The sequence below is a fragment of the Siniperca chuatsi genome, linkage group LG3, assembly GCF_020085105.1.
Source record: "Siniperca chuatsi isolate FFG_IHB_CAS linkage group LG3, ASM2008510v1, whole genome shotgun sequence".
Taxonomy (NCBI): Eukaryota; Metazoa; Chordata; class Actinopteri; order Centrarchiformes; family Sinipercidae; genus Siniperca; species Siniperca chuatsi.
Genome location: NC_058044.1, coordinates 1,658,080 through 1,665,000, shown reverse-complemented (window position 1 = coordinate 1,665,000; position 6,921 = coordinate 1,658,080). Strand labels below are relative to the sequence as shown.

The 6,921-nt window shown below is 40.3% G+C and overlaps 2 protein-coding genes and 4 non-coding genes across 12 annotated transcripts in view; 1 reads left to right on the top strand and 5 right to left on the bottom strand.

The window, feature by feature from the left end:
* LOC122873028 (NACHT, LRR and PYD domains-containing protein 12-like) overlaps positions 1 to 6,921 on the bottom strand; it is a 1,034,258-nt gene that overhangs the window by 415,788 nt on the left and 611,549 nt on the right. The gene's annotated exons all lie outside the window — the stretch shown is intronic.
* Positions 1 to 6,921, top strand: part of LOC122873033 (NACHT, LRR and PYD domains-containing protein 3-like) — a 573,599-nt gene that overhangs the window by 248,159 nt on the left and 318,519 nt on the right. The gene's annotated exons all lie outside the window — the stretch shown is intronic.
* Positions 100 to 171, bottom strand: trnap-ugg. Its single transcript has one exon. It is a non-coding gene; the product is annotated as a tRNA-Pro (tRNA).
* trnap-agg lies at positions 1,362 to 1,432 on the bottom strand. The gene has a single exon. It is a non-coding gene; the product is annotated as a tRNA-Pro (tRNA).
* On the bottom strand, positions 1,996 to 2,067 carry trnap-agg. The gene has a single exon. It is a non-coding gene; the product is annotated as a tRNA-Pro (tRNA).
* On the bottom strand, positions 2,635 to 2,706 carry trnap-agg. The gene has a single exon. It is a non-coding gene; the product is annotated as a tRNA-Pro (tRNA).

Sequence of the window (6,921 nt, the reverse complement as noted above, 5' to 3'; positions counted from 1 at the left end):
CAGCTCTTCTAGGCTGTGTTAGTTTCTGTATAACAACGATGTAATGGATACACTAAAGTTAAAGAGATGAGTTTACATCCCACAACCCGTTCTTGGCAAGGGCTCGTCCGGGATTTGAACCCGGGACCTCTCGCACCCAAAGCGAGAATCATACCCCTAGACCAACGAGCCACGAAAACCTGTGTTTCCTTCAAAAAAAGACTCAGATTTCATCACTGTTTAATTACAGTAGGAACAGCTTTGTAAATAAAAAGCAATCAGAAGTGCTCCTTTGACCACCACTTTGATGGAAGCATGCTAGCAGTTTCCTCCCACTTCCAGTCTTTGTGCTAAGCCAGGTTAAACAGCTCCTGGACATATCCAATACATTCTGTTCAAAGGTTCAGAAAAATGTGGCTACTCTTCTCCAATTTGGAAATCACAAGTAGTGTATATTTTATGGTCTTCTGTTTCAAATCACATACATTCCATGTAAAGGCTTCCCAGTTTAGCTACTTTTGGCGACAATTCAAGAAAACAATTGTCTGAGAGACTAGGGGTGGAGCCTGTAATGACGACACAACAAGTACCCTGTAGAGAGTCTCTTTGGTGGAGAAGGTGAAGGGGGTTCTTTTGTCTGCTGAAGAATTGGTAGCTCTTCTAGGCTGTGTTAGTTTCTGTATAGCAACGATGTTATAGATACACCAAAGTTAAAGAGGTGAGTTTACATCCCACAACCCGTTCTTGGCAAGGGCTCGTCCGGGATTTGACCCCAGGACCTCTCGCACCCTAAGCAAGAATCATACCCCTAGACCAACGAGCCACGAAAACCTGTGTTTCCTTCAAAAAAAGACTCAGATTTCATCACTGTTTAATTACAGTAGGAACAGCTATGCAAATAAAAAGCAATCAGAAGTGCTCCTTTGACCACCACTTTGATGGAAGCATGCTAGCAGTTTCCTCCCACTTCCAGTCTTTGTGCTAAGCCAGGTTAAACAGCTCCTGGACATATCCAATACATTCTGTTCAAAGGTTCAGAAAAATGTGGCTACTCTTCTCCAATTTGGAAATCACAAGTAGTGTATATTTTATGGTCTTCTGTTTCAAATCACATACATTCCATGTAAAGGCTTCCCAGTTTAGCTACTTTTGGCGACAATTCAAGAAAACAATTGTCTGAGAGACTAGGGGTGGAGCCTGTAATGACGACACAACAAGTACCCTGTAGAGAGTCTCTTTGGTGGAGAAGGTGAAGGGGGTTCTTTTGTCTGCTGAAGAATTGGTAGCTCTTCTAGGCTGTGTTAGTTTCTGTATAGCAACGATGTTATAGATACACCAAAGTTAAAGAGGTGAGTTTACATCCCACAACCCGTTCTTGGCAAGGGCTCGTCCGGGATTTGAACCGGGACCTCTCGCACCCTAAGCGAGAATCATACCCCTAGACCAACGAGCCACGAAAACCTGTGTTTCCTTCAAAAAAGACTCAGATTTCATCACTGTTTAATTACAGTAGGAACAGCTTTGCAAATAAAAAGCAATCAGAAGTGCTCCTTTGACCACCACTTTGATGGAAGCATGCTAGCAGTTTCCTCCCACTTCCAGTCTTTGTGCTAAGCCAGGTTAAACAGCTCCTGGACATATCCAATACATTCTGTTCAAAGGTTCAGAAAAATGTGGCTACTCTTCTCCAATTTGGAAATCACAAGTAGTGTATATTTTATGGTCTTCTGTTTCAAATCACATACATTCCATGTAAAGGCTTCCCAGTTTAGCTACTTTTGGCGACAATTCAAGAAAACAATTGTCTGAGAGACTAGGGGTGGAGCCTGTAATGACGACACAACAAGTACCCTGTAGAGAGTCTCTTTGGTGGAGAAGGTGAAGGGGAAGGGGTTCTTTTGTCTGCTGAAGAATTGGTAGCTCTTCTAGGCTGTGTTAGTTTCTGTATAACAACGATGTTATAGATACACCAAAGTTAAAGAGGTGAGTTTACATCCCACAACCCATTCTTGTCAAGGGCTCGTCCGGGATTTGAACCCGGGACCTCTTGCACCCTAAGCGAGAATCATACCCCTAGACCAACGAGCCACGAAAACCTGTGTTTCCTTCAAAAAAAGACTCAGATTTCATCACTGTTTAATTACAGTAGGAACAGCTTTGCAAATAAAAAGCAATCAGAAGTGCTCCTTTGACCACCACTTTGATGGAAGCATGCTAGCAGTTTCCTCCCACTTCCAGTCTTTGTGCTAAGCCAGGTTAAACAGCTCCTGGACATATCCAATACATTCTGTTCAAAGGTTCAGAAAAATGTGGCTACTCTTCTCCAATTTGGAAATCACAAGTAGTGTATATTTTATGGTCTTCTGTTTCAAATCACATACATTCCATGTAAAGGCTTCCCAGTTTAGCTACTTTTGGCGACAATTCAAGAAAACAATTGTCTGAGAGACTAGGGGTGGAGCCTGTAATGACGACACAACAAGTACCCTGTAGAGAGTCTCTTTGGTGGAGAAGGTGAAGGGGGAAGGGGGTTCTTTTGTCTGCTGAAGAATTGGTAGCTCTGTTAGCTCGCTGTGTTAGTTTCTGTATAACAACGATGTTAGATACACTAAAGTTAAAGAGATGAGTTTACATCCCACAACCCGTTCTTGGCAAGGGCTCGTCCGGGATTTGAACCCAGGACCTCTCGCACCCTAAGCGAGAATCATACCCCTAGACCAACGAGCCATGAAAACCTTTGTTTCCTTCAAAAAAAGACTCAGATTTCATCACTGTTTAATTACAGTAGGAACAGCTTTGCAAATAAAAAGCAATCAGAAGTGCTCCTTTGACCACCACTTTGATGGAAGCATGCTAGCAGTTTCCTCCCACTTCCAGTCTTTGTGCTAAGCCAGGTTAAACAGCTCCTGGACATATCCAATACATTCTGTTCAAAGGTTCAGAAAAATGTGGCTACTCTCCAATTTGGAAATCACAAACAGCTCCTGGACATATCCAATACATTCTATTTAAAGGTTTTTTTTCCTTCTAAGAAAGACTCAGATCTCATCACTGTTGAATTACATTAGGAATAGCTTTGCAAATAAAAATCAATCGGAAGTAACATCTTCAACTTTATTTATAAATTATGTAAAGTCTCATCACGCTGAGAAAACCATTTGAAATTTCTGATGTGGGACTTTCACACACGTCTTAAGACACTACAAATTGTTTCAAAATACATTTTCAAATCTTTGAATTATTAATTTTTTCAATGATTTACAATGGTGTACATAATGTAGACTTTCAATGGAAAAGGCACAAAAACAAGACAACTAACAAAGAAAAACTCACACATTCAATCCACCGTAAAAGACGGACACGCAGAAACACAAAACCAACAAAATAAAACAATCTGTAAACAGCATATAAAGCAAACTAAGTGTTTTGGATTAAACTGAAGCACAGTCGAGGTAGGATGTCCCATTGTCTCAAATTGTGCTCCCAGGGGCCCCTGTGGGAATTCTGGGGGGCCCAGAATGGGTTTAATACCATTCCCTGGAGGTTTTGTATGTTCAGAAAACAAGGCATAAAACAGGTACATAGAATATTTGGCTTTGATTAAATGATGAAGTAGAAGAAGAGAAAGATGAAGAAAAAGAAAGATGTGTTCTAGGTCATGAGAGGATGAGGCCATCTTTTATTTTAAAGTGTTGAAAACCAAAAGGCTCAACACACACACAGACACACACACTGATTCTTGGGAAAAGACTTTAACACGTCGTATTAAAGCTCTATAATTGTTTTTATGGATTGCTTCTTGTAGCCATAATTGTTCATGACTCCATAAACGAGGGAGAAACAGTCCAGATGGTTCATTAGAGCGTTAAAAACTCATTTGAGCGTCTCGCTCACGTCGCAACTTGATGTGTAAAACAAGGAGAGACACTTCATTGAGAAAAGTGTTGAAATAAAAAACACATGCAGCTGAGAGAGTGAGAGAGTCTCTCAGCAGTCGTCACTGTTGTGTTTCTTCACTGTATTTCCCAGAAGTCACCTATAAATCCACCAGAGTGGGCAGGGACTGTGATGTCTGCTTACATTTTATGCTGATGTAGTTTGTGTTTCTGTAGGTGGCACTCTTTAAATAATTTGTGTAAAAGTTTTAGTTATTTGGAAACATTTACAAGGCTCGTGCTGCTCGCCCTGATATACATATTTTGTCAGAGTTTACATTCCCATATCTTATTGTCTATTTTATAGTTATGATTCTTGACCTGCAGTACTTGCTTTATGTTTCTTTATACACCTTTATATTTCTACTATGTTTATTGTAAGGCACCAAAATACCAAAGCAAATTCCTCGTATATGTAAACCAACTTGGCAATAAAGTTGATTCAGATTCTGAAACCCCCCAAAAAACTGTTCCAAACATTTAGATGGTCGGGTTTCCTCCAACAGCACTGTGAGTGAATGTGTAGCCTGATGGGTCACAGTGGGACTGAACATCCTGACCTCTGGCAGTTTTAGTGCCTTGCTCAAACCACTGAGAGACCACAATTATACTGTGGGATTCTAACCACAGCAGGACGTCAACATAGAAGAGACACGATACATCTCTTTTGACTTCTTATCGACACTTTCATTTCCAGCACCTAACACAGTTCTTCACTTCACCAGGAGTGTACACTCTGCAGCGCTGTTTGCTGAGTGGAAACTGGGTGTGTCATTATTACATGTGAGTGAATGTTCTGTTTTGGCAGCATTGAGGGTAAAAGACATTACTGGACATTTACAGAGTCATGGGAAACCCCTTGTCTCCCTTTCGTCATCATAAATTTGGTTCTTTATATGCAGCTGGAAAGTCGAAGCTGATAAAGTCTCCCGGACAGTCGACCTCGATTTAATCTCCCTGTACCTACTAATAATAACAGAATAACTTATAATTACATGTAAGTTAAATTAAGGCAATACTCTCTCTGATTGCAGTCAAATACATTTTTTGAATCAAGGACTCAAAAATGTAATGTGAAAGATGTTTCTTATATTCTTGAAATCTCAGAGGATTCTCACCAACTCTGCAGCTGTACTGAGCGTTTTAGCCTCTAGTTTTTGGTTTTGCGGCACATTTACTGTCTGGTTCAGTCAACAGCTAACTGGCATTAAGCAAGCTAGCTAAGTGAAATTTAACCCAGCTACTGTATCTGACTAGCGCTAGTATGTTTCTGGCTAGCAACTGTGTTAGCAATCCTTCCATAGAGTGGAAGAAGCTATTTCAGTCACTCCTGGTTCTGGAAGTAAAAGTCCCATTCGTTTTTCCCATCGATAATATGAGGTGACTCACATTTGGAGCTCTTCACGGCTTGGATCACTTTCTGGTGCGACCATGCAGGGCTTAAATGTCAGAGTTCAAAGTTCCTTAAACTCGGAAAATAACACCAGGAAGAGACTCAGAGGTCTATTAACACAGATAAAGAGTTGAACTTTTCAGGTGAAACTGAGCACAAACTGTGGCTCATTTCCCTCCTCTGACAGACAGACACAATGCTTCTTGACTGAAGCAATCTGAAGACTTCCTCCCTCTGAGGAGTTCAGCTGTTAAAACTGTTGAGACATCAGCAAAAGAAAAAAATATATCTTGAGAAAAGTCCTGAGCGCAGACTGAAACAAGCTTTATTAGCTGTTCCTCCGAATATTTCGGACATGTCACCGTCTGGTGTCTGTCTGGAGGTTTGGAGTCTTTTTACAGTGATGCTGCAAACATTAACAACAGGAGTCTGACATTAATACAGACATTTAATTTTTGTGCTTTCAACTGAGCTTTTATAAATAAACATAAACTGTAGATGCAAAATACCAGAGTTTACATCTCAAAACCTCCCATTTCAGGTTTGCAGTTGACATTTACAGTCTGAGTCACAGATGTAACTGATGAACTGCTGAAGGTCACACAGACTCACAGTCTAACTGAAGATTTTCCTCAGAGTCTCAGTGAGTGAGCGGGCAGTTTGTTTTTGAAGTGATGTGGTTTATAATGTGTGTCGAGGGGACGACAGACCTCTTCCTCCTGCACTCATCCAGCTCTTCTTCTGGACATTTAAACAGCAACGAAGGGAAACTTGCATACGGTTACCTGTGAATGTGTCTTCTGTACATGCAATGGCAGAGTACCAGGCCTTTATTTGGAGGCTTATTTCAGAGACAGGCCTTTACTTCGGATTTCCCATGTTCCCCAGTTAATGTTAAGTCACCACTTCTTCCATGTTTACCTGTTGTCTTCATAAATTCAGTATAATGTACATTTCCACAACACTAATTCTATCAGTGAAACAACGGAGTCATGTCATACTTACTACGCTGCTGCTCTCGCTTCCTTCAAACTTATGTTTTAATAAACTAATCTGAGTCTTTACCCCTTTACATTTTCCTCAATTAATGTTAAGCTTGTGTGCATGAGACTCAACACTCATTGACGGTAACTTAACATCGATCACAAAACACCAATAATGAAACAAGTATTTCTGTTACAAATAAAAACTCAGAGCAGCAGAGTGGTGAGTATGGGCAGTGCCCCGTTTCATTTGTTCATGCTGGCCACGGACAAACAGAGTGTAAGCAAAAGATCTGCACACCAAATTTAACAGCATTGTTTCCATCTAACAGAAGTTTTCGTCAGGCATAATCAAATAAGAACAACAGCAACACACTGTAAATAGCAGTGGTAGAAGAACCATTCAGATCATTTACTTAAGTACAAGTATTAACACCAGACTGTGAAAATACTCCACTACAAGTAAAAGTCCTGCATTCAAAACGTTACTTAAGTATGTAAGTATTATCAGCTAAATGTACTTAAAGTATCACAGTAAAAGTACTCATATTGCAGTAAAATGCTCCCTGTCAGTGTTTTCCTACTATACAACATATTAAATCTAATACCAATATCAAAGATTTTGTCAAAT